Source organism: Saccoglossus kowalevskii, chromosome 1, assembly GCF_978046115.1.
Source record: "Saccoglossus kowalevskii chromosome 1, keSacKowa6.1, whole genome shotgun sequence".
Classification (NCBI taxonomy): domain Eukaryota; kingdom Metazoa; phylum Hemichordata; class Enteropneusta; family Harrimaniidae; genus Saccoglossus; species Saccoglossus kowalevskii.
In genome coordinates, this window is record NC_140641.1 from 26,107,992 (window position 1) to 26,131,588 (window position 23,597).

Consider the following 23,597-nt stretch of genomic DNA (forward strand, 5'->3'; position numbering starts at 1 on the left):
CATAAAAGAAAACCCATTGGTTGACAGCAACCATATGATTTGGGGGGCTACGGACGCTGATAGGATGATCGCTGGCATGGGATTAGTGCTGCTTGGTGTGCGTGCATAATCTCTCTCTCTCTACCCAGAATCCTTTGTGGCCAAGTTTGTCGCGAATTTTCAGTATATACAACGCATTTCGTGGAGTCAAATGTCCATGAGCGACCAATAAAATCATGTGGTTAATATTTAAGTCATGACATTACCAGTCTATTGTGTGCAACTACTAGTTAGAATACGATTTTTTTTCCAGATGCTCTTGGCACTCACCGTCGTGTCTGTTTTGTTTCATTCCATGGGGTACTCCGTTGTTGACAGTCAATGGCATACTTACCTGGCGTAGGGGTTAACCGTGATCATGGAGGCGGTTCCCTCAGGGAGAGGCCCTCCCATTGCACTTCGGCTGGGCTGACACCTGCGATCGCCCCAAATGTGGGCGACTCGGGCGCATAATTTATGTTAGTGGGGGACTGCGTTCGCGCTATCCCCTGATAATGAAACTAAAAAATCAGATCTAATTTCTTACATTGGTCATCTCTAGTGAGAAATCGCGCAGATCCGCCTCATGTGAGAACAATGTGGGTTTCCTAACTAGATTTTCAGGGAAATGTCGACCATTGATCAAGTTATTATTATTTATTAAAAATGGACAGGTTTTCGATGTACTAAGCAATGAAATAATCGAGAGTTGGCCAGATCCACAGGTCACCTGTACTTGTCGAGTACTGACGCCCTCACACGCCGCGTTTCGCATAAAAGAAAACCCATTGGTTGACAGCAACCATATGATTTGGGGGGCTACGGACGCTGATAGGATGATCGCTGGCATGGGATAAGTGCCGCTTGGTGTGCGTGCATAATCTCTCTCTCTCTCTACCCAGAATCCTTTGTGGCCAAGTTTGTCGCGAATTTTCAGTATATACAACGCATTTCGTGGAGTCAAATGTCCATGAGCGACCATTAAAATCATGTGGTTAATATTTAAGTCATGACATTACCAGTCTATTGTGTGCAACTACTAGTTAGAATACGATTTTTTTTCCAGATGCTCTTGGCACTCACCGTCGTGTCTGTTTTGTTTCATTCCATGGGGTACTCCGTTGTTGACAGTCAATGGCATACTTACCTGGCGTAGGGGTTAACCGTGATCATGGAGGCGGTTCCCTCAGGGAGAGGCCCTCCCATTGCACTTCGGCTGGGCTGACACCTGCGATCGCCCCAAATGTGGGCGACTCGGGCGCATAATTTATGTTAGTGGGGGACTGCGTTCGCGCTATCCCCTGATAATGAAACTAAAAAATCAGATCTAATTTCTTACATTGGTCATCTCTAGTGAGAAATCGCGCAGATCCGCCTCATGTGAGAACAATGTGGGTTTCCTAACTAGATTTTCAGGGAAATGTCGACCATTGATCAAGTTATTATTATTTATTAAAAATGGACAGGTTTTCGATGTACTAAGCAATGAAATAATCGAGAGTTGGCCAGATCCACAGGTCACCTGTACTTGTCGAGTACTGACGCCCTCACACGCCGCGTTTCGCATAAAAGAAAACCCATTGGTTGACAGCAACCATATGATTTGGGGGGCTACGGACGCTGATAGGATGATCGCTGGCATGGGATTAGTGCCGCTTGGTGTGCGTGCATAATCTCTCTCTCTCTCTACCCAGAATCCTTTGTGGCCAAGTTTGTCGCGAATTTTCAGTATATACAACGCATTTCGTGGAGTCAAATGGCCATGAGCGACCATTAAAATCATGTGGTTAATATTTAAGTCATGACATTACCAGTCTATTGTGTGCAACTACTAGTTAGAATACGATTTTTTTCCAGATGCTCTTGGCACTCACCGTCGTGTCTGTTTTGTTTCATTCCATGGGGTACTCCGTTGTTGACAGTCAATGGCATACTTACCTGGCGTAGGGGTTAACCGTGATCATGGAGGCGGTTCCCTCAGGGAGAGGCCCTCCCATTGCACTTCGGCTGGGCTGACACCTGCGATCGCCCCAAATGTGGGCGACTCGGGCGCATAATTTATGTTAGTGGGGGACTGCGTTCGCGCTATCCCCTGATAATGAAACTAAAAAATCAGATCTAATTCCTTACATTGGTCATCTCTAGTGAGAAATCGTGCAGATCCGCCTCATGTGAGAACAATGTGGGTTTCCTAACTAGATTTTCAGGGAAATGTCGACCATTGATCAAGTTATTATTATTTATTAAAAATGGACAGGTTTTCGATGTACTAAGCAATGAAATAATCGAGAGTTGGCCAGATCCACAGGTCACCTGTACTTGTCGAGTACTGACGCCCTCACACGCCGCGTTTCGCATAAAAGAAAACCCATTGGTTGACAGCAACCATATGATTTGGGGGGCTACGGACGCTGATAGGATGATCGCTGGCATGGGATTAGTGCCGCTTGGTGTGCGTGCATAATCTCTCTCTCTCTCTCTACCCAGAATCCTTTGTGGCCAAGTTTGTCGCGAATTTTCAGTATATACAACGCATTTCGTGGAGTCAAATGTCCATGAGCGACCATTAAAATCATGTGGTTAATATTTAAGTCATGACATTACCAGTCTATTGTGTGCAACTACTAGTTAGAATACGATTTTTTTCCAGATGCTCTTGGCACTCACCGTCGTGTCTGTTTTGTTTCATTCCATGGGGTACTCCGTTGTTGACAGTCAATGGCATACTTACCTGGCGTAGGGGTTAACCGTGATCATGGAGGCGGTTCCCTCAGGGAGAGGCCCTCCCATTGCACTTCGGCTGGGCTGACACCTGCGATCGCCCCAAATGTGTTCGACTCGGGCGCATAATTTATGTTAGTGGAGGACTGCGTTCGCGCTATCCCCTGATAATGAAACTAAAAGATCAGATCTAATTTCTTACATTGGTCATCTCTAGTGAGAAATCGCGCAGATCCGCCTCATGTGAGAACAATGTGGGTTTCCTAACTAGATTTTCAGGGAAATGTCGACCATTGATCAAGTTATTATTATTTATTAAAAATGGACAGGTTTTCGATGTACTAAGCAATGAAATAATCGAGAGTTGGCCAGATCCACAGGTCACCTGTACTTGTCGAGTACTGACGCCCTCACACGCCGCGTTTCGCATAAAAGAAAACCCATTGGTTGACAGCAACCATATGATTTGGGGGGCTACGGACGCTGATAGGATGATCGCTGGCATGGGATTAGTGCCGCTTGGTGTGCGTGCATAATCTCTCTCTCTCTCTACCCAGAATCCTTTGTGGCCAAGTTTGTCGCGAATTTTCAGTATATACAACGCATTTCGTGGAGTCAAATGTCCATGAGCGACCATTAAAATCATGTGGTTAATATTTAAGTCATGACATTACCAGTCTATTGTGTGCAACTACTAGTTAGAATACGATTTTTTTCCAGATGCTCTTGGCACTCACCGTCGTGTCTGTTTTGTTTCATTCCATGGGGTACTCCGTTGTTGACAGTCAATGGCATACTTACCTGGCGTAGGGGTTAACCGTGATCATGGAGGCGGTTCCCTCAGGGAGAGGCCCTCCCAATGCACTTCGGCTGGGCTGACACCTGCGATCGCCCCAAATGTGGGCGACTCGGGCGCATAATTTATGTTAGTGGGGGACTGCGTTCGCGCTATCCCCTGATAATGAAACTAAAAAATCAGATCTAATTTCTTACATTGGTCATCTCTAGTGAGAAATCGCGCAGATCCGCCTCATGTGAGAACAATGTGGGTTTCCTAACTAGATTTTCAGGGAAATGTCGACCATTGATCAAGTTATTATTATTTATTAAAAATGGACAGGTTTTCGATGTACTAAGTGTCCCGCCCTCATCCACTTGTCGCCAGGCAACCAAACACAAACAGGCTATCGGACCAATATTTCGGATCCGAAGTGGACGAAGGGGGAGCATAAATTTTTCCTCACAGTATAAAAGGGGGCCAGCACACACAGTCCCCAGAGAACGGTCCTCTCAATCCAAATCAAGGGCAATGGATAAGTATTGTGTCGAACCAGCTCTAACTGTACCCACAAACACGCTAGCACAAATAATGAGACCTTAATAATTCCAAACAACAAACGGTATATTATCAAACAACTGGCAGTCATGCAATACAAGATCAGTAAACTGCAATACATCAGCAGCAACATTAATCATAAATCACAGCTACTATTACACAGTTGTGGCTGAAACAGCACTCGATGCACAAAAAGGTATATCTACAGTTCAGTGAACACAAGTAATCAAATGTCTCTTTACAAATGTCACTGCACAAACTATCAGCCAGCACTATACCACGCTCTGCACCAGCACAGTCTCGATCAGCTACCAAGTGCGTGCAACTCCTTATATGGCAATAGTCTTAAAGACGTCACAATATTCACAAATCGTAATAACGCATGCCACAAAACTCAGAAAACACAGAAAAATAACAAGTCACAAGTTTAACAAAAGGTCAATAAATGTGAAAGCTTATACACATCAAACTAAATCAGTGGAAACCAGCAACCATGTTGTTGACATATTTTCCGTTCAACTTGAGCAAGTGTCCAAAATTCGCGCGCTGGCGAACACAATTTTGGCGGCAAACAAACCACAAATCCAAAATGTAATGCTTGCACTCAAGATCCGACACGGACAATATCTCAGCACAACAACATTGAAACAATAAATAACCCAGGGAAACCGAAACAGGAGCGGTGGGGGAAATAACCCAGGGAGAGAGTGATTTCGAGCTCGCTAATAAACGGTCACTACATTACATCCAACTCGTCGTCGACCTGAGTATCACTACAGTTTATTATCGTGACAAATGTAATACTCGGTTATGGCGAAGTCGGCCTATCACACACGAACCAGACGGTTTACCTCAGAGTCTTCTCTCGACTTGCTCGCTTACCAGCAAATCCCACGCCGTCTTGATCACTCGTCGATGTCCCAAGTTCACCACACAACAGCAGGCAATCGGGGTTACAGCGTCAGCCTCGTGGTTTCTGGGAGCGCAACGTCTTTCATTCATGGAAAGTTCGTTTCACAGGATCCAAGACTCCCTCAGTCTCACAGCTGACTCCAGCGACGACTCAGCTGATTCCCCTTCTCTGCCACTAGTGTTCAGTCAGGAATCAATGCAGTTATTCGCCTGGTTTAGATGAATCTTCACTCCGCTCACTGTAACCACGTTCAGATCTTCCGGCCATTTTTCTATCCTCCTTCCTTTTGCGCGTTCCTTCAACCAATCCGACAACTCGCCACTCCAGGTCAAAGGTCGGTCACTCTCAATTAGCATAAAAAACTCCAAATTTAGGAAAGACATCCCCAACCCGTGTCTCGCTCCTGTACACGGTAAATTCTAACAGTCTAAAATAAGCCACATACCATGGCATCGGGCAAACACCATGGCAACCAGTTTCCACATAAATACTAACCCAAAAAGTGATCCACACTCGGTTAATAAACCGGTAATAAAACAGCACTTCGTAAATCACTTAAATACTGCATAATAGTACACTCGGTTACCTAGTCAACGCGAATACTACGTGTGACACACCCCGGCCCCAAACGCATTCACGTCCCCGGAATGCAAGACAACAGCCAAGACCACTGTCCTGCCTTCCAAGTGACCAGTAATCAATCAACTATCACATCTGCCAATAACCTTCCAATAAGTCTTCTCATATGATTGTTCATGCACTCCTGATTCAAGGACTGTGCTCAACTCCAGTTGCTCCTGTACAGAAACTGCTTGCTAGTGTGGCACATGCTGATCAAACAAAGTCTTCCATCCCCGACTGCAGTTATAGATTCCTAAAGCAGAGATAACAAAACATGCAATACAGAGGCAGGACCCAGGATAATTTACAAGAGTAAATAGACAAAAAAGCGCCCTCTCCCTATCATGTAGTAGAGAACTACGGAAGAAGAGGACACTACACAGATAAAAGTGTATACAGCACGCACACTCACACAAAGTCAGGCAAACAATACTCCATCCTACAGATATCTCACCTCTCAATGACAGTCCACCATCTCGACTCCTGGCACAACAGATGCTCATTGTCCACATGACACTAAACTCTAACAACCTATCTGTCAGTCAACCCCAACACCCCAAAAGTCTACAATACTCGTGTTCTGTGCTACACCACAGGAAGGAACGGCTCAATCCTCTATGCACAGCAGACATAGAACAGAGTACAAGGAAAAGGGACCCTGGGTGGTAGCGACCCAACCAGGGCAGTGACGAAGCTCACTTTAAACAGTACGTTCGCAAAGGTGCTCAACTCCCACCCTCAGAAGAGGAGTACAATTCCTCACACCACAACACAGACTACAATGGGTGTGCAGGCAACCGACGAAGAAAGGTTACACAAACGTCTAATAGCAGGATTGTGAACAATCACCTCCTGCTCCAATGATCGCCTTGTTCCACCTAACAGGCACAAAAGCTGGCGCACCAGGATTGATGCCAGACCTAACTAGAGTGTGCGAACAGTCAAATCCATATTGCAAACAAGGCTTTCTGTCTCTCAAAGGGTAGCGGCGACCATCAGAGTCTGACCTGGTTGTTTTGACAACACAATCAGCCTCAGACGCGACAATCGCTCCTTCACCAGGCTCTGCTGCCGTCTCTATGACAGCTTCTGTGTCATCTGGCACCACTTCTGCACTCACCTCCAACTCGTGATCCTTTTCCACCTCTGGGGATACAGTGACATCAGGGTCTATATGCAATAGCAGTTCTGGGCCCTCCTCACTGGTTCTTACCTCATCACTCCCCACCGACATTGGTTCAGGGGTTGCATGAGCAGCAACATCACGAGGTAGACGCCTCTCAGCACATTGCTCATGCGGGTAAGTAACAATGTACCCACGGTCAGAGTCTGTATCTGTGCCTTCAGTGTCACAGTCAGCTTCCGATGATGCCTGTGTAGTTCATTGCAACGCTCTGGTCCTTGGCTTCCTCACTCTTTTGACTGGTTTGACCAGTTCTCTTCTCATTGGGCGTGCTTCTCTGGGCCTTGGCAGTGCACGAAACGGTAACAACAAGTTACGATGCAGGTTTCGTACCTTACCACCCCTCTCAGGCTTAACTACATAAACTGGTATACCACGATCATCCTGCCTGACAATGACATATGGATCCTTCTCCCATTGGTCAGCAAGCTTGTGCTTGCCACGCACCTTGACATTGCGCACTAATACACGGTCTCCAGGTGAGAGTTCAGACTGCCTGGCCTTCCTATCATAGTACGACTTGCTGATGAGGCTCTTTTTGTCCATGCGAAGCGATACAATTCGGTAAGCCTCATCAAGACTGCGCTGCCAGTTTCTCACATACTCATCCATGTCTTCTGCCTGTTCATCCTCAGTGACCAAGCCCAAGTATATGTCCACAGGCAAACGAGGATGGTGCCCATGCATGAGGAAATACGGGGTGTAACCAGTCACATCATGCTTCGTGCAATTATACGCATGAGTCACTGCACTAACATGCTGTTTCCAGTTCTGCTTGTCAGAGTTGGACAGCGTTCCCAACATACCAAGTAACGTCTGATTAAATCGCTCCGTGATCCCACAGCCCTGGGCATGGTATGCGGTGCTCCGAGATTTCACAATTCCCATGGCATCACACAGGTGCCTGATCACAGCACTCTCGAAGTTTCGGCCCTGATCAGAATGTAGGCGTTCAGGGAAACCAATGTGCCGCACAAACTGCTCCATCAATGCATCCGCAGTTACCTTAGCAGTCTGGTTACGAGTAGGAACAGCTATGGCGTACTTTGTGAAATGGTCTGTCATCACAAGTACATCCCTACATCCTCCCTTTGACGGTTCAATAGACAAGTAGTCCATGCAGACCAATTCCAGAGGCCTTGTCGTCTTGATACTCACCAATGGAACTGGGGCTCTACCATCAGCTGTCATCTTTCTGCGTGTACAGCGTTCACATGATTTAATCCACTCAACCACCATCTCAGTCATGCCAGGCCAATAGAAGCGTGATCTCATCAAGTCCAAGCTTCTATCCTGTCCAAGATGGCCGACATCATCGTGCAAGGCCTCCATGGCTGTTACTCTGAATTTCTTGGGGAGGAACAGCTGCAACACTCTCTCACCATTGTTATCCACGCGCTGATGGTACAGGACTCCACGGCATAACTGAAACTTTTTCCATTCCCTTAAGGCAACCTTCACCTCTGCTGGCAGTGTTTTACGTTCTGCCTTGTCAGGTAAACTGCCTCTCTCAAAGTAGTTCAACACTTTCCCAACAGTCGAATCCTCCTGTTGCAAGCGCCTCCAATCCTCTCGTGATACAGATGTCAATGACGTTGGTGCCACTGAACGCACATCAGGAATAAGGGCTGTGCTCGCCATCGCTCCCACCATCTCCAGTCCAGGAACCAAAGGTGCCAAGTGGTACTGGCACAGTGCCTGCACCACTGGCTTGTCCATCTTGACTCGCACCTGTTCCTCCGGAGGCAACCATTTCAACAATTGAGGCGAACCAACACTATCTGTGCTATATCCCTGGACAGGCTTACGAGAAAGAGCATCTGCATCCCCGTTTTGCTTTCCTGGCCTATACTCTATACTGAAATCATAGTCAGCTAGCTTTGATAGCTATCTATGTCCCGTTGCGTCCAATTTCGGTGTGCTGATCACATACCGTAATGGGTTGCAGTCAGTAACCACCTTGAATTTTCTGCCCAGTAGCATATCTCCGAACTTGTCAACAATTGCCCACTTCAATGCGAGGAACTCAAGCTTGAAGGCAGGATAATTCCTCTCGCTCCTAGACAAGCCTCTACTTGCATATGCCACCACTCGGTTACCATTGCCTTGGTCTTGATAAAGGGCAGCCCCAAGTCCAATAAGGCTTGCATCAGTATGCAATTCAAACTCAAGGTCATAATCCGGGTAGGCCAATACTGGTGGGTTTGTCAGCTTCTCAATCAGTAAGTCGAAAGCATGTTGGCACTTCTGTGTCCATGCAAACTCAGGAGGGTTCTGTCGTTTTCTCTTCCTGCCATGAGCATGTTGATACAATCCCACAGTAAGATCATTCAGCGGCTTCGCAATTTTCGAGAACCCTTCCACATAACGACGATAATAACTTGCCATCCCCAGGAATGTCTTCACCTCCCTCCCATTGCGAGGTATGGGCCAGTTACGCAGCGCCTCGGTCTTCACTGGGTCTGTGCGAATTCCTTCCTTTGACACGATATGACCCAAAAAGTGAACTTTCTGGCGGAAAAATTCACACTTCTTGGCTTTAACCTTCAAGTCTGCACTCTTTAGTCGCCTCAACACCTCACCCAGGTGTCTGATATGGTCGCTGAATGTCTTGGAGTACACGATCACATCATCCTGGTAAACAATACATGACTGGTTGACTAATTCGCCCAGGCACTTCTCCATGGCTCTTTGAAATGAGCTTGCACTGTTGCAAAGCCCCATTGGGAGACGGAGACACTCAAAATGGCCGACAGGCGTCACAAATGCTGTCTTCGAAACATCCTGTTCACTCATGGCCACTTGCCAATAGCCACTCTTAAGGTCAATTGTGCTAAACCATTCTGCATCCTTCAAGGCCTCCAGACTCTCCTCGATGCGAGGAATGGCATAAGCATCACGGACAGTCTTGGCATTCAGTCGTCTGTAATCAATACACAGCCTTGTGGTTCCATCGCGCTTTGTGACCATGACCACTGGTGCAGCCCATGGGCTGTCAGACTCACGTATAACACCACTATCCAACATGCCCTTGATGATCTCTCGCAACTCTGCATATTTGGCAGGAGGTACTCTGCGGTGACGCTCATGGCTTGGTGTTTCATCATTAAGTCTTATGCGATGCTGCACAAGGTCACAACGCCCAAGGTCATTATCATGCAAGGAGAAGGCATCAATGTTACGCTGAAAGAAACTATGCACCATTTTGATCTGTGATCCACTAATGGGAGATTCCAAAAGATTGAACTTCACACCCTTGACGACAACACTTGGATCTCTGTCATTGTGCTCACCTCTCTCAGTCTCTTCCCTGGCCATTGAAGCACTCTGAACACGGGTCACAGCCGTCACTTCTCCAACAGTGCTACCGGGTCTGATATACACATTTCTGTTGGTAGTGTTAAACACATGAACTGGCAGTCTTGAACTAGACGCATTACACTCCAACACCGTGACTGATGGCACAGCAGTCACTTGCATTCTCATATTGATTATCGGCTCCACCATAACCACATACTTGTCACCATCAGGGCCCTTTAGCAAGTCACCCATGATGATGGCATCCTGCTCTGGTCGGATGGCAAGAGGTCTGTCAATTGCTGCCTTGACCATGCCCAAGTGACCAGTACTACCAATAAACTTATGGCGGTCACTCAAATGCTTAATCACATGTCTACCAGTTGCAGACATGCGGTTGCTCTGCACACATTTTCTGGTCAACAAGCTCTGCTTCACATTTGCAGACATGTCCAGTAGGTTTGTGCCAATTGTGACTGGCACCACAGAACTATAGCGTGTATCAGGGACAACCAATACATGCACATCATGCTCTTCCTTCTCACCAAATAGATCAGTAGGCAATGTGATGCTGACTACCATGTACCCCAAAAACGGAACAACTTGGCCACCCGCTCCACGAACTGAGAGGTCCTCCTCAAGGGGTTCAATAGGAATCTCACTTAGGTGCTCTCTATAGTACCATTCACTGACTGTAGTTATCTGAGATCCTGTATCAAATAGACATCTTGCTTTAACTCCATTCACCATCACAGTAGCCTCGCATGCTGATCCCACCACTCTATCCAGCACAGGTGACTGCATCATGAGAACATGGTTACCATGGTTACCATCACCTTTTCTCAGAGATGACTGCTTCTTTCTCCCAGATTTACAAGTGTACCCAACATGCCGCTGCGACTGTGTATCCTGATTACTCTTTCCAGTCGTGTCTTGGCTGACCTTCTTTCTGTCTGGACACTCTCTGGCAGGGTGTCCTGGTTTGTCACACCGATAACAGATCATTCTACTAGTGTCTCGTTCACGACGCAGTGGACACCTACGAAACCTATGCCCTTCATCACCACAATTGAAACATCCACGAGGCTTACCAGTAGCCAAGGATGCTGGGGGCGCTGGTGTTGCACTCGGCTGCACGGGAGCCTTCTCAGACTTGTCCAGTCTAGACTCTAGTCTGTCCATGCGATCAGCAACAGAATCTAGCTGGAGCTTTATTGTCTGCGTTATTGCCTTCTGCAAGGTAGGCAAAAGATCTTCTGGTGTCCACTGCTTCTGCACATGTACCGGTGCAGCCAACACTTCATTACAATTACTCTCCTGATCAGACACTACAGTCACATGAGCACGTGCAGCTGGTGTCTTCTTTGTCTCTGAGTTAACCCTGAGTTTGTCCTTGCGGGCAGCCCGATCATGGACTTCCTGCTCCGCATTGCGTACGACTGACAGCTGCTGATCAAACGGCATGCTATCCCAACGCTGGTGGCGCGCTATTTCACGTACTCTATCATCGTTCAATCCGTCCCAGAAACGATTGGCTAGAAGCTCGTCCATCTCCTCTGGGCGTATACCACCACAACGTCTTACAGCTTCTAACGCTAGCTCAATACGCGTGGCAAAATCGCCAACAGTCTCGTTTTCTCGCTGCCCACTGTCAGCGAAAAATCTGTTGAGCAAAACGCGACCAGATTCCACTTCTCCGAAGCGGATTCTTAACATCTCTAATATATCATCAACTGAAGCGTCCGGCCGCATTCTTATCACGAGTTTATTTGCAGTGCCCCTCAACATAGATCTAACAGTCTGGATAACGACCGACGGCGGTTCGATTCCAGAATCACTGTATGCAAGCACTTCCTGCGACCATGTTTCAAAGTCGGCATCCGATTTAGCCCGCGAACTGTCTCCCAAAAATGTGGACAGTTTCGGTCGCGCTGACAGATATGTAGGCACGCGCAGTGTGTGTAACATACCTGAGCGGGAACGTCCTTCAGGGGAACTAAATTCCAAATCAACGTTCTGTCCACACTCACCTTGATCACTTAATCCTGCAGGTACACCACCTTGCTGTCGGTATATGCTTTCATTGTTTAGTCTCACAGTACGATTCTCCATAGGGCCTCCAGCATGTCGGTGCTCACCACAGCCACTGGGAAGGGAGTCCCGACCAAAATCCAATGGCAAGACGCCACGACCCCTACCCAACATCTGGCGTCGCCCTACTGGCGCTGACACAGGAAAAATGCGACCCCTCACTGCTACTCCCCTACCTTGACTGAGATCCAGGGCACCATGGGTAGGTGTCACAGTATTTGCCACACTGGGTGAATCACCAGCCTCACCGGTAACAGCAGCCCCTGCACGCATTTCCATATCTCACTGTGTATAAGAATGTACTTACCCTTAATTACGTTAATACTCCTGCACATGTACCACAGATACGTCTCGACAATGACTCAAATGCTGGCAAACTTCAATACTCTGACCACAATTGCCAAACAATAATAGAGAATTCAACTCACACGCAAAGCATGCAACACTGGACAAATACAACATCAGACAACAAGAGAAAGAATCTCTAAGCGGGCAAAAAAAAGGCCAAAACGTCTGAAATGTCCAAAAAAGGGCAAAAAAGTCACAAGGCCAATCTACTGGTCTCATTAAAGGGTACAGCTGGTACACCAAAAAGTGTTCTATAAACACAAAAGCCGCACGTTGTAGGGCGCCAATGTCCCGCCCTCATCCACTTGTCGCCAGGCAACCAAACACAAACAGGCTATCGGACCAATATTTCGGATCCGAAGTGGACGAAGGGGGAGCATAAATTTTTCCTCACAGTATAAAAGGGGGCCAGCACACACAGTCCCCAGAGAACGGTCCTCTCAATCCAAATCAAGGGCAATGGATAAGTATTGTGTCGAACCAGCTCTAACTGTACCCACAAACACGCTAGCACAAATAATGAGACCTTAATAATTCCAAACAACAAACGGTATATTATCAAACAACTGGCAGTCATGCAATACAAGATCAGTAAACTGCAATACATCAGCAGCAACATTAATCATAAATCACAGCTACTATTACACAGTTGTGGCTGAAACAGCACTCGATGCACAAAAAGGTATATCTACAGTTCAGTGAACACAAGTAATCAAATGTCTCTTTACAAATGTCACTGCACAAACTATCAGCCAGCACTATACCACGCTCTGCACCAGCACAGTCTCGATCAGCTACCAAGTGCGTGCAACTCCTTATATGGCAATAGTCTTAATGACGTCACAATATTCACAAATCGTAATAACGCATGCCACAAAACTCAGAAAACACAGAAAAATAACAAGTCACAAGTTTAACAAAAGGTCAATAAATGTGAAAGCTTATACACATCAAACTAAATCAGTGGAAACCAGCAACCATGTTGTTGACATATTTTCCGTTCAACTTGAGCAAGTGTCCAAAATTCGCGCGCTGGCGAACACAATTTTGGCGGCAAACAAACCACAAATCCAAAATGTAATGCTTGCACTCAAGATCCGACACGGACAATATCTCAGCACAACAACATTGAAACAATAAATAACCCAGGGAAACCGAAACAGGAGCGGTGGGGGAAATAACCCAGGGAGAGAGTGATTTCGAGCTCGCTAATAAACGGTCACTACATTACATCCAACTCGTCGTCGACCTGAGTATCACTACAGTTTATTATCGTGACAAATGTAATACTCGGTTATGGAGAAGTCGGCCTATCACACACGAACCAGACGGTTTACCTCAGAGTCTTCTCTCGACTTGCTCGCTTACCAGCAAATCCCACGCCGTCTTGATCACTCGTCGATGTCCCAAGTTCACCACACAACAGCAGGCAATCGGGGTTACAGCGTCAGCCTCGTGGTTTCTGGGAGCGCAACGTCTTTCATTCATGGAAAGTTCGTTTCACAGGATCCAAGACTCCCTCAGTCTCACAGCTGACTCCAGCGACGACTCGGCTGATTCCCCTTCTCTGCCACTAGTGTTCAGTCAGGAATCAATGCAGTTATTCGCCTGGTTTAGATGAATCTTCACTCCGCTCACTGTAACCACGTTCAGATCTTCCGGCCATTTTTCTATCCTCCTTCCTTTTGCGCGTTCCTTCAACCAATCCGACAACTCGCCACTCCAGGTCAAAGGTCGGTCACTCTCAATTAGCATAAAAACCTCCAAATTTAGGAAAGACATCCCCAACCCGTGTCTCGCTCCTGTACACGGTAAATTCTAACAGTCTAAAATAAGCCACATACCATGGCATCGGGCAAACACCATGGCAACCAGTTTCCACATAAATACTAACCCAAAAAGTGATCCACACTCGGTTAATAAACCGGTAATAAAACAGCACTTCGTAAATCACTTAAATACTGCATAATAGTACACTCGGTTACCTAGTCAACGCTAATACTACGTGTGACATAAGCAATGAAATAATCGAGAGTTGGCCAGATCCACAGGTCACCTGTACTTGTCGAGTACTGACGCCCTCACACGCCGCGTTTCGCATAAAAGAAAACCCATTGGTTGACAGCAACCATATGATTTGGGGGGCTACGGACGCTGATAGGATGATCGCTGGCATGGGATTAGTGCCGCTTGGTGTGCGTGCATAATCTCTCTCTCTCTCTACCCAGAATCCTTTGTGGCCAAGTTTGTCGCGAATTTTCAGTATATACAACGCATTTCGTGGAGTCAAATGTCCATGAGCGACCATTAAAATCATGTGGTTAATATTTAAGTCATGACATTACCAGTCTATTGTGTGCAACTACTAGTTAGAATACGATTTTTTTTCCAGATGCTCTTGGCACTCACCGTCGTGTCTGTTTTGTTTCATTCCATGGGGTACTCCGTTGTTGACAGTCAATGGCATACTTACCTGGCGTAGGGGTTAACCGTGATCATGGAGGCGGTTCCCTCAGGGAGAGGCCCTCCCATTGCACTTCGGCTGGGCTGACACCTGCGATCGCCCCAAATGTGGGCGACTCGGGCGCATAATTTATGTTAGTGGGGGACTGCGTTCGCGCTATCCCCTGATAATGAAACTAAAAAATCAGATCTAATTTCTTACATTGGTCATCTCTAGTGAGAAATCGCGCAGATCCGCCTCATGTGAGAACAATGTGGGTTTCCTAACTAGATTTTCAGGGAAATGTCGACCATTGATCAAGTTATTATTATTTATTAAAAATGGACAGGTTTTCGATGTACTAAGCAATGAAATAATCGAGAGTTGGCCAGATCCACAGGTCACCTGTACTTGTCGAGTACTGACGCCCTCACACGCCGCGTTTCGCATAAAAGAAAACCCATTGGTTGACAGCAACCATATGATTTGGGGGGCTACGGACGCTGATAGGATGATCGCTGGCATGGGATTAGTGCCGCTTGGTGTGCGTGCATAATCTCTCTCTCTCTCTACCCAGAATCCTTTGTGGCCAAGTTTGTCGCGAATTTTCAGTATATACAACGCATTTCGTGGAGTCAAATGTCCATGAGCGACCATTAAAATCATGTGGTTAATATTTAAGTCATGACATTACCAGTCTATTGTGTGCAACTACTAGTTAGAATACGATTTTTTTTCCAGATGCTCTTGGCACTCACCGTCGTGTCTGTTTTGTTTCATTCCATGGGGTACTCCGTTGTTGACAGTCAATGGCATACTTACCTGGCGTAGGGGTTAACCGTGATCATGGAGGCGGTTCCCTCAGGGAGAGGCCCTCCCATTGCACTTCGGCTGGGCTGACACCTGCGATCGCCCCAAATGTGGGCGACTCGGGCGCATAATTTATGTTAGTGGGGGACTGCGTTCGCGCTATCCCCTGATAATGAAACTAAAAAATCAGATCTAATTTCTTACATTGGTCATCTCTAGTGAGAAATCGCGCAGATCCGCCTCATGTGAGAACAATGTGGGTTTCCTAACTAGATTTTCAGGGAAATGTCGACCATTGATCAAGTTATTATTATTTATTAAAAATGGACAGGTTTTCGATGTACTAAGCAATGAAATAATCGAGAGTTGGCCAGATCCACAGGTCACCTGTACTTGTCGAGTACTGACGCCCTCACACGCCGCGTTTCGCATAAAAGAAAACCCATTGGTTGACAGCAACCATATGATTTGGGGGGCTACGGACGCTGATAGGATGATCGCTGGCATGGGATTAGTGCCGCTTGGTGTGCGTGCATAATCTCTCTCTCTCTCTACCCAGAATCCTTTGTGGCCAAGTTTGTCGCGAATTTTCAGTATATACAACGCAATTCGTGGAGTCAATTGTCCATGAGCGACCATTAAAATCATGTGGTTAATATTTAAGTCATGACATTACCAGTCTGTTGTGTGCAACTACTAGTTAGAATACGATTTTTTTCCAGATGCTCTTGGCACTCACCGTCGTGTCTGTTTTGTTTCATTCCATGGGGTACTCCGTTGTTGACAGTCAATGGCATACTTACCTGGCGTAGGGGTTAACCGTGATCATGGAGGCGGTTTCCTCAGGGAGAGGCCCTCCCTTTGCACTTCGGCTGGGCTGACACCTGCGATCGCCCCAAATGTGGGCGACTCGGGCGCATAATTTATGTTAGTGGGGGACTGCGTTCGCGCTATCCCCTGATAATGAAACTAAAAAATCAGATCTAATTTCTTACATTGGTCATCTCTAGTGAGAAATCGCGCAGATCCGCCTCATGTGAGAACAATGTGGGTTTCCTAACTAGATTTTCAGGGAAATGTCGACCATTGATCAAGTTATTATTATTTATTAAAAATGGACAGGTTTTCGATGTACTAAGCAATGAAATAATCGAGAGTTGGCCAGATCCACAGGTCACCTGTACTTGTCGAGTACTGACGCCCTCACACGCCGCGTTTCGCATAAAAGAAAACCCATTGGTTGACAGCAACCATATGATTTGGGGGGCTACGGACGCTGATAGGATGATCGCTGGCATGGGATTAGTGCCGCTTGGTGTGCGTGCATAATCTCTCTCTCTCTCTACCCAGAATCCTTTGTGGCCAAGTTTGTCGCGAATTTTCAGTATATACAACGCATTTCGTGGAGTCAAATGTCCATGAGCGACCATTAAAATCATGTGGTTAATATTTAAGTCATGACATTACCAGTCTATTGTGTGCAACTACTAGTTAGAATACGATTTTTTTTCCAGATGCTCTTGGCACTCACCGTCGTGTCTGTTTTGTTTCATTCCATGGGGTACTCCGTTGTTGACAGTCAATGGCATACTTACCTGGCGTAGGGGTTAACCGTGATCATGGAGGCGGTTTCCTCAGGGAGAGGCCCTCCCTTTGCACTTCGGCTGGGCTGACACCTGCGATCGCCCCAAATGTGGGCGACTCGGGCGCATAATTTATGTTAGTGGGGGACTGCGTTCGCGCTATCCCCTGATAATGAAACTAAAAAATCAGATCTAATTTCTTACATTGGTCATCTCTAGTGAGAAATCGCGCAGATCCGCCTCATGTGAGAACAATGTGGGTTTCCTAACTAGATTTTCAGGGAAATGTCGACCATTGATCAAGTTATTATTATTTATTAAAAATGGACAGGTTTTCGATGTACTAAGCAATGAAATAATCGAGAGTTGGCCAGATCCACAGGTCACCTGTATTTGTCGAGTACTGACGCCCTCACACGCCGCGTTTCGCATAAAAGAAAACCCATTGGTTGACAGCAACCATATGATTTGGGGGGCTACGGACGCTGATAGGATGATCGCTGGCATGGGATTAGTGCCGCTTGGTGTGCGTGCATAATCTCTCTCTCTCTCTACCCAGAATCCTTTGTGGCCAAGTTTGTCGCGAATTTTCAGTATATACAACGCATTTCGTGGAGTCAAATGTCCATGAGCGACCATTAAAATCATGTGGTTAATATTTAAGTCATGACATTACCAGTCTATTGTGTGCAACTACTAGTTAGAATACGATTTTTTTTCCAGATGCTCTTGGCACTCACCGTCGTGTCTGTTTTGTTTCATTCCATGGGGTACTCCGTTGTTGACAGTCAATGGCATACTTACCTGGCGTAGGGGTTAACCGTGATCATGGAGGCGGTTCCCTCAGGGAGAGGCCCTCCCATTGCACTTCGGCTGGGCTGACACCTGCGATCGCCCCAAATGTGGGCGACTCGGGCGCATAATTTATGTTAGTGGGGGACTGCGTTCGCGCTATCCCCTGATAATGAAACTAAAAAATCAGATCTAATTTCTTACATTGGTCATCTCTAGTGAGAAATCGCGCAGATCCGCCTCATGTGAGAACAATGTGGGTTTCCTAACTAGATTTTCAGGGAAATGTCGACCATTGATCAAGTTATTATTATTTATTAAAAATGGACAGGTTTTCGATGTACTAAGCAATGAAATAATCGAGAGTTGGCCAGATCCACAGGTCACCTGTACTTGTCGAGTACTGACGCCCTCACACGCCGCGTTTCGCATAAAAGAAAACCCATTGGTTGACAGCAACCATATGATTTGGGGGGCTACGGACGCTGATAGGATGATCGCTGGCATGGGATTAGTGCCGCTTGGTGTGCGTGCATAATCTCTCTCTCTCTCTACCCAGAATCCTTTGTGGCCAAGTTTGTCGCGAATTTTCAGTATATACAACGCATTTCGTGGAGTCAATTGTCCATGAGCGACCATTAAAATCATGTGGTTAATATTTAAGTCATGACATTACCAGTCTGTTGTGTGCAACTACTAGTTAGAATACGATTTTTTTCCAGATGCTCTTGGCACTCACCGTCGTGTCTGTTTTGTTTCATTCCATGGGGTACTCCGTTGTTGACAGTCAATGGCATACTTACCTGGCGTAGGGGTTAACCGTGATCATGGAGGCGGTTTCCTCAGGGAGAGGCCCTCCCTTTGCACTTCGGCTGGGCTGACACCTGCGATCGCCCCAAATGTGGGCGACTCGGGCGCATAATTTATGTTAGTGGGGGACTGCGTTCGCGCTATCCCCTGATAATGAAACTAAAAAATCAGATCTAATTTCTTACATTGGTCATCTCTAGTGAGAAATCGCGCAGATCCGCCTCATGTGAGAACAATGTGGGTTTCCTAACTAGATTTTCAGGGAAATGTCGACCATTGATCAAGTTATTATTATTTATTAAAAATGGACAGGTTTTCGATGTACTAAGCAATGAAATAATCGAGAGTTGGCCAGATCCACAGGTCACCTGTACTTGTCGAGTACTGACGCCCTCACACGCCGCGTTTCGCATAAAAGAAAACCCATTGGTTGACAGCAACCATATGATTTGGGGGGCTACGGACGCTGATAGGATGATCGCTGGCATGGGATTAGTGCCGCTTGGTGTGCGTGCATAATCTCTCTCTCTCTCTACCCAGAATCCTTTGTAGCCAAGTTTGTCGCGAATTTTCAGTATATACAACGCATTTCGTGGAGTCAAATGTCCATGAGCGACCATTAAAATCATGTGGTTAATATTTAAGTCATGACATTACCAGTCTATTGTGTGCAACTACTAGTTAGAATACGATTTTTTTTCCAGATGCTCTTGGCACTCACCGTCGTGTCTGTTTTGTTTCATTCCATGGGGTACTCCGTTGTTGACAGTGAATGGCATACTTACCTGGCGTAGGGGTTAACCGTGATCATGGAGGCGGTTCCCTCAGGGAGAGGCCCTCCCATTGCACTTCGGCTGGGCTGACACCTGCGATCGCCCCAAATGTGGGCGACTCGGGCGCATAATTTATGTTAGTGGGGGACTGCGTTCGCGCTATCCCCTGATAATGAAACTAAAAAATCAGATCTAATTTCTTACATTGGTCATCTCTAGTGAGAAATCGCGCAGATCCGCCTCATGTGAGAACAATGTGGGTTTCCTAACTAGATTTTCAGGGAAATGTCGACCATTGATCAAGTTATTATTATTTATTAAAAATGGACAGGTTTTCGATGTACTAAGCAACGAAATAATCGAGAGTTGGCCAGATCCACAGGTCACCTGTACTTGTCGAGTACTGACGCCCTCACACGCCGCGTTTCGCATAAAAGAAAACCCATTGGTTGACAGCAACCATATGATTTGGGGGGCTACGGACGCTGATAGGATGATCGCTGGCATGGGATTAGTGCCGCTTGGTGTGCGTGCATAATCTCTCTCTCTCTCTACCCAGAATCCTTTGTGGCCAAGTTTGTCGCGAATTTTCAGTATATACAACGCATTTCGTGGAGTCAAATGTCCATGAGCGACCATTAAACTCATGTGGTTAATATTTAAGTCATGACATTACCAGTCTGTTGTGTGCAACTACTAGTTAGAATACGATTTTTTTCCAGATGCTCTTGGCACTCACCGTCGTGTCTGTTTTGTTTCATTCCATGGGGTACTCCGTTGTTGACAGTCAATGGCATACTTACCTGGCGTAGGGGTTAACCGTGATCATGGAGGCGGTTTCCTCAGGGAGAGGCCCTCCCTTTGCACTTCGGCTGGGCTGACACCTGCGATCGCCCCAAATGTGGGCGACTCGGGCGCATAATTTATGTTAGTGGGGGACTGCGTTCGCGCTATCCCCTGATAATGAAACTAAAAAATCAGATCTAATTTCTTACATTGGTCATCTCTAGTGAGAAATCGCGCAGATCCGCCTCATGTGAGAACAATGTGGGTTTCCTAACTAGATTTTCAGGGAAATGTCGACCATTGATCAAGTTATTATTATTTATTAAAAATGGACAGGTTTTCGATGTACTAAGCAATGAAATAATCGAGAGTTGGCCAGATCCACAGGTCACCTGTACTTGTCGAGTACTGACGCCCTCACACGCCGCGTTTCGCATAAAAGAAAACCCATTGGTTGACAGCAACCATATGATTTGGGGGGCTACGGACGCTGATAGGATGATCGCTGGCATGGGATTAGTGCCGCTTGGTGTGCGTGCATAATCTCTCTCTCTCTCTACCCAGAATCCTTTGTGGCCAAGTTTGTCGCGAATTTTCAGTATATACAACGCATTTCGTGGAGTCAAATGTCCATGAGCGACCATTAAAATCATGTGGTTAATATTTAAGTCATGACATTACCAGTCTATTGTGTGCAACTACTAGTTAGAATACGATTTTCTTTCCAGATGCTCTTGGCACTCACCGTCGTGTCTGTTTTGTTTCATTCCATGGGGTACTCCGTTGTTGACAGTCAATGGCATACTTACCTGGCGTAGGGGTTAACCGTGATCATGGAGGCGGTTTCCTCAGGGAGAGGCCCTCCCTTTGCACTTCGGCTGGGCTGACACCTGCGATCGCCCCAAATGTGGGCGACTCGGGCGCATAATTTATGTTAGTGGGGGACTGCGTTCGCGCTATCCCCTGATAATGAAACTAAAAAATCAGATCTAATTTCTTACATTGGTCATCTCTAGTGAGAAATCGCGCAGATCCGCCTCATGTGAGAACAATGTGGGTTTCCTAACTAGATTTTCAGGGAAATGTCGACCATTGATCAAGTTATTATTATTTATTAAAAATGGACAGGTTTTCGATGTACTAAGCAATGAAATAATCGAGAGTTGGCCAGATCCACAGGTCAGCTGTACTTGTCGAGTACTGACGCCCTCACACGCCGCGTTTCGCATAAAAGAAAACCCATTGGTTGACAGCAACCATATGATTTGGGGGGCTACGGACGCTGATAGGATGATCGCTGGCATGGGATTAGTGCCGCTTGGTGTGCGTGCATAATCTCTCTCTCTCTCTACCCAGAATCCTTTGTGGCCAAGTTTGTCGCGAATTTTCAGTATATACAACGCATTTCGTGGAGTCAAATGTCCATGAGCGACCATTAAAATCATGTGGTTAATATTTAAGTCATGACATTACCAGTCTATTGTGTGCAACTACTAGTTAGAATACGATTTTTTTTCCAGATGCTCTTGGCACTCACCGTCGTGTCTGTTTTGTTTCATTCCATGGGGTACTCCGTTGTTGACAGTCAATGGCATACTTACCTGGCGTAGGGGTTAACCGTGATCATGGAGGCGGTTCCCTCAGGGAGAGGCCCTCCCATTGCACTTCGGCTGGGCTGACACCTGCGATCGCCCCAAATGTGGGCGACTCGGGCGCATAATTTATGTTAGTGGGGGACTGCGTTCGCGCTATCCCCTGATAATGAAACTAAAAAATCAGATCTAATTTCTTACATTGGTCATCTCTTTCGATGTACTAAGCAACGAAATAATCGAGAGTTGGCCAGATCCACAGGTCACCTGTACTTGTCGAGTACTGACGCCCTCACACGCCGCGTTTCGCATAAAAGAAAACCCATTGGTTGACAGCAACCATATGATTTGGGGGGCTACGGACGCTGATAGGATGATCGCTGGCATGGGATTAGTGCCGCTTGGTGTGCGTGCATAATCTCTCTCTCTCTCTACCCAGAATCCTTTGTGGCCAAGTTTGTCGCGAATTTTCAGTATATACAACGCATTTCGTGGAGTCAAATGTCCATGAGCGACCATTAAACTCATGTGGTTAATATTTAAGTCATGACATTACCAGTCTGTTGTGTGCAACTACTAGTTAGAATACGATTTTTTTCCAGATGCTCTTGGCACTCACCGTCGTGTCTGTTTTGTTTCATTCCATGGGGTACTCCGTTGTTGACAGTCAATGGCATACTTACCTGGCGTAGGGGTTAACCGTGATCATGGAGGCGGTTTCCTCAGGGAGAGGCCCTCCCTTTGCACTTCGGCTGGGCTGACACCTGCGATCGCCCCAAATGTGGGCGACTCGGGCGCATAATTTATGTTAGTGGGGGACTGCGTTCGCGCTATCCCCTGATAATGAAACTAAAAAATCAGATCTAATTTCTTACATTGGTCATCTCTAGTGAGAAATCGCGCAGATCCGCCTCATGTGAGAACAATGTGGGTTTCCTAACTAGATTTTCAGGGAAATGTCGACCATTGATCAAGTTATTATTATTTATTAAAAATGGACAGGTTTTCGATGTACTAAGCAATGAAATAATCGAGAGTTGGCCAGATCCACAGGTCACCTGTACTTGTCGAGTACTGACGCCCTCACACGCCGCGTTTCGCATAAAAGAAAACCCATTGGTTGACAGCAACCATATGATTTGGGGGGCTACGGACGCTGATAGGATGATCGCTGGCATGGGATTAGTGCCGCTTGGTGTGCGTGCATAATCTCTCTCTCTCTCTACCCAGAATCCTTTGTGGCCAAGTTTGTCGCGAATTTTCAGTATATACAACGCATTTCGTGGAGTCAAATGTCCATGAGCGACCATTAAAATCATGTGGTTAATATTTAAGTCATGACATTACCAGTCTATTGTGTGCAACTACTAGTTAGAATACGATTTTTTTTCCAGATGCTCTTGGCACTCACCGTCGTGTCTGTTTTGTTTCATTCCATGGGGTACTCCGTTGTTGACAGTCAATGGCATACTTACCTGGC

General features: G+C 46.4%; 16 non-coding genes across 16 annotated transcripts; all 16 read left to right on the top strand.

Moving 5' to 3' along the window:
* Window positions 1-365: 365 nt before the first annotated feature.
* Window positions 366-530, top strand: LOC146750695 (U1 spliceosomal RNA). Its single transcript, XR_014930354.1, has one exon. It is a non-coding gene; the product is annotated as a U1 spliceosomal RNA (small nuclear RNA).
* Window positions 531-1,157: 627 nt separating this feature from the next.
* LOC146750696 (U1 spliceosomal RNA) lies at window positions 1,158-1,322 on the top strand. The gene has a single exon (XR_014930355.1). It is a non-coding gene; the product is annotated as a U1 spliceosomal RNA (small nuclear RNA).
* A 626-nt stretch (window positions 1,323-1,948) lies between these two features.
* LOC146750697 (U1 spliceosomal RNA) lies at window positions 1,949-2,113 on the top strand. Its single transcript, XR_014930356.1, has one exon. It is a non-coding gene; the product is annotated as a U1 spliceosomal RNA (small nuclear RNA).
* A 628-nt stretch (window positions 2,114-2,741) lies between these two features.
* On the top strand, window positions 2,742-2,906 carry LOC146750698 (U1 spliceosomal RNA). The gene has a single exon (XR_014930666.1). It is a non-coding gene; the product is annotated as a U1 spliceosomal RNA (small nuclear RNA).
* Window positions 2,907-3,532: 626 nt separating this feature from the next.
* LOC146750699 (U1 spliceosomal RNA) lies at window positions 3,533-3,697 on the top strand. Its single transcript, XR_014930528.1, has one exon. It is a non-coding gene; the product is annotated as a U1 spliceosomal RNA (small nuclear RNA).
* Window positions 3,698-14,993: 11,296 nt separating this feature from the next.
* Window positions 14,994-15,158, top strand: LOC146750700 (U1 spliceosomal RNA). The gene has a single exon (XR_014930362.1). It is a non-coding gene; the product is annotated as a U1 spliceosomal RNA (small nuclear RNA).
* Window positions 15,159-15,785: 627 nt separating this feature from the next.
* LOC146750701 (U1 spliceosomal RNA) lies at window positions 15,786-15,950 on the top strand. Its single transcript, XR_014930368.1, has one exon. It is a non-coding gene; the product is annotated as a U1 spliceosomal RNA (small nuclear RNA).
* Window positions 15,951-16,576: 626 nt separating this feature from the next.
* On the top strand, window positions 16,577-16,741 carry LOC146750702 (U1 spliceosomal RNA). The gene has a single exon (XR_014930519.1). It is a non-coding gene; the product is annotated as a U1 spliceosomal RNA (small nuclear RNA).
* Window positions 16,742-17,368: 627 nt separating this feature from the next.
* LOC146750703 (U1 spliceosomal RNA) lies at window positions 17,369-17,533 on the top strand. Its single transcript, XR_014930520.1, has one exon. It is a non-coding gene; the product is annotated as a U1 spliceosomal RNA (small nuclear RNA).
* Window positions 17,534-18,160: 627 nt separating this feature from the next.
* Window positions 18,161-18,325, top strand: LOC146750704 (U1 spliceosomal RNA). The gene has a single exon (XR_014930369.1). It is a non-coding gene; the product is annotated as a U1 spliceosomal RNA (small nuclear RNA).
* Window positions 18,326-18,951: 626 nt separating this feature from the next.
* On the top strand, window positions 18,952-19,116 carry LOC146750705 (U1 spliceosomal RNA). The gene has a single exon (XR_014930521.1). It is a non-coding gene; the product is annotated as a U1 spliceosomal RNA (small nuclear RNA).
* Window positions 19,117-19,743: 627 nt separating this feature from the next.
* On the top strand, window positions 19,744-19,908 carry LOC146750706 (U1 spliceosomal RNA). The gene has a single exon (XR_014930370.1). It is a non-coding gene; the product is annotated as a U1 spliceosomal RNA (small nuclear RNA).
* A 626-nt stretch (window positions 19,909-20,534) lies between these two features.
* Window positions 20,535-20,699, top strand: LOC146750707 (U1 spliceosomal RNA). The gene has a single exon (XR_014930522.1). It is a non-coding gene; the product is annotated as a U1 spliceosomal RNA (small nuclear RNA).
* Window positions 20,700-21,326: 627 nt separating this feature from the next.
* LOC146750708 (U1 spliceosomal RNA) lies at window positions 21,327-21,491 on the top strand. The gene has a single exon (XR_014930523.1). It is a non-coding gene; the product is annotated as a U1 spliceosomal RNA (small nuclear RNA).
* A 627-nt stretch (window positions 21,492-22,118) lies between these two features.
* On the top strand, window positions 22,119-22,283 carry LOC146750709 (U1 spliceosomal RNA). Its single transcript, XR_014930371.1, has one exon. It is a non-coding gene; the product is annotated as a U1 spliceosomal RNA (small nuclear RNA).
* Window positions 22,284-22,792: 509 nt separating this feature from the next.
* LOC146750710 (U1 spliceosomal RNA) lies at window positions 22,793-22,957 on the top strand. Its single transcript, XR_014930525.1, has one exon. It is a non-coding gene; the product is annotated as a U1 spliceosomal RNA (small nuclear RNA).
* The last annotated feature ends 640 nt before the right edge of the window (window positions 22,958-23,597 follow it).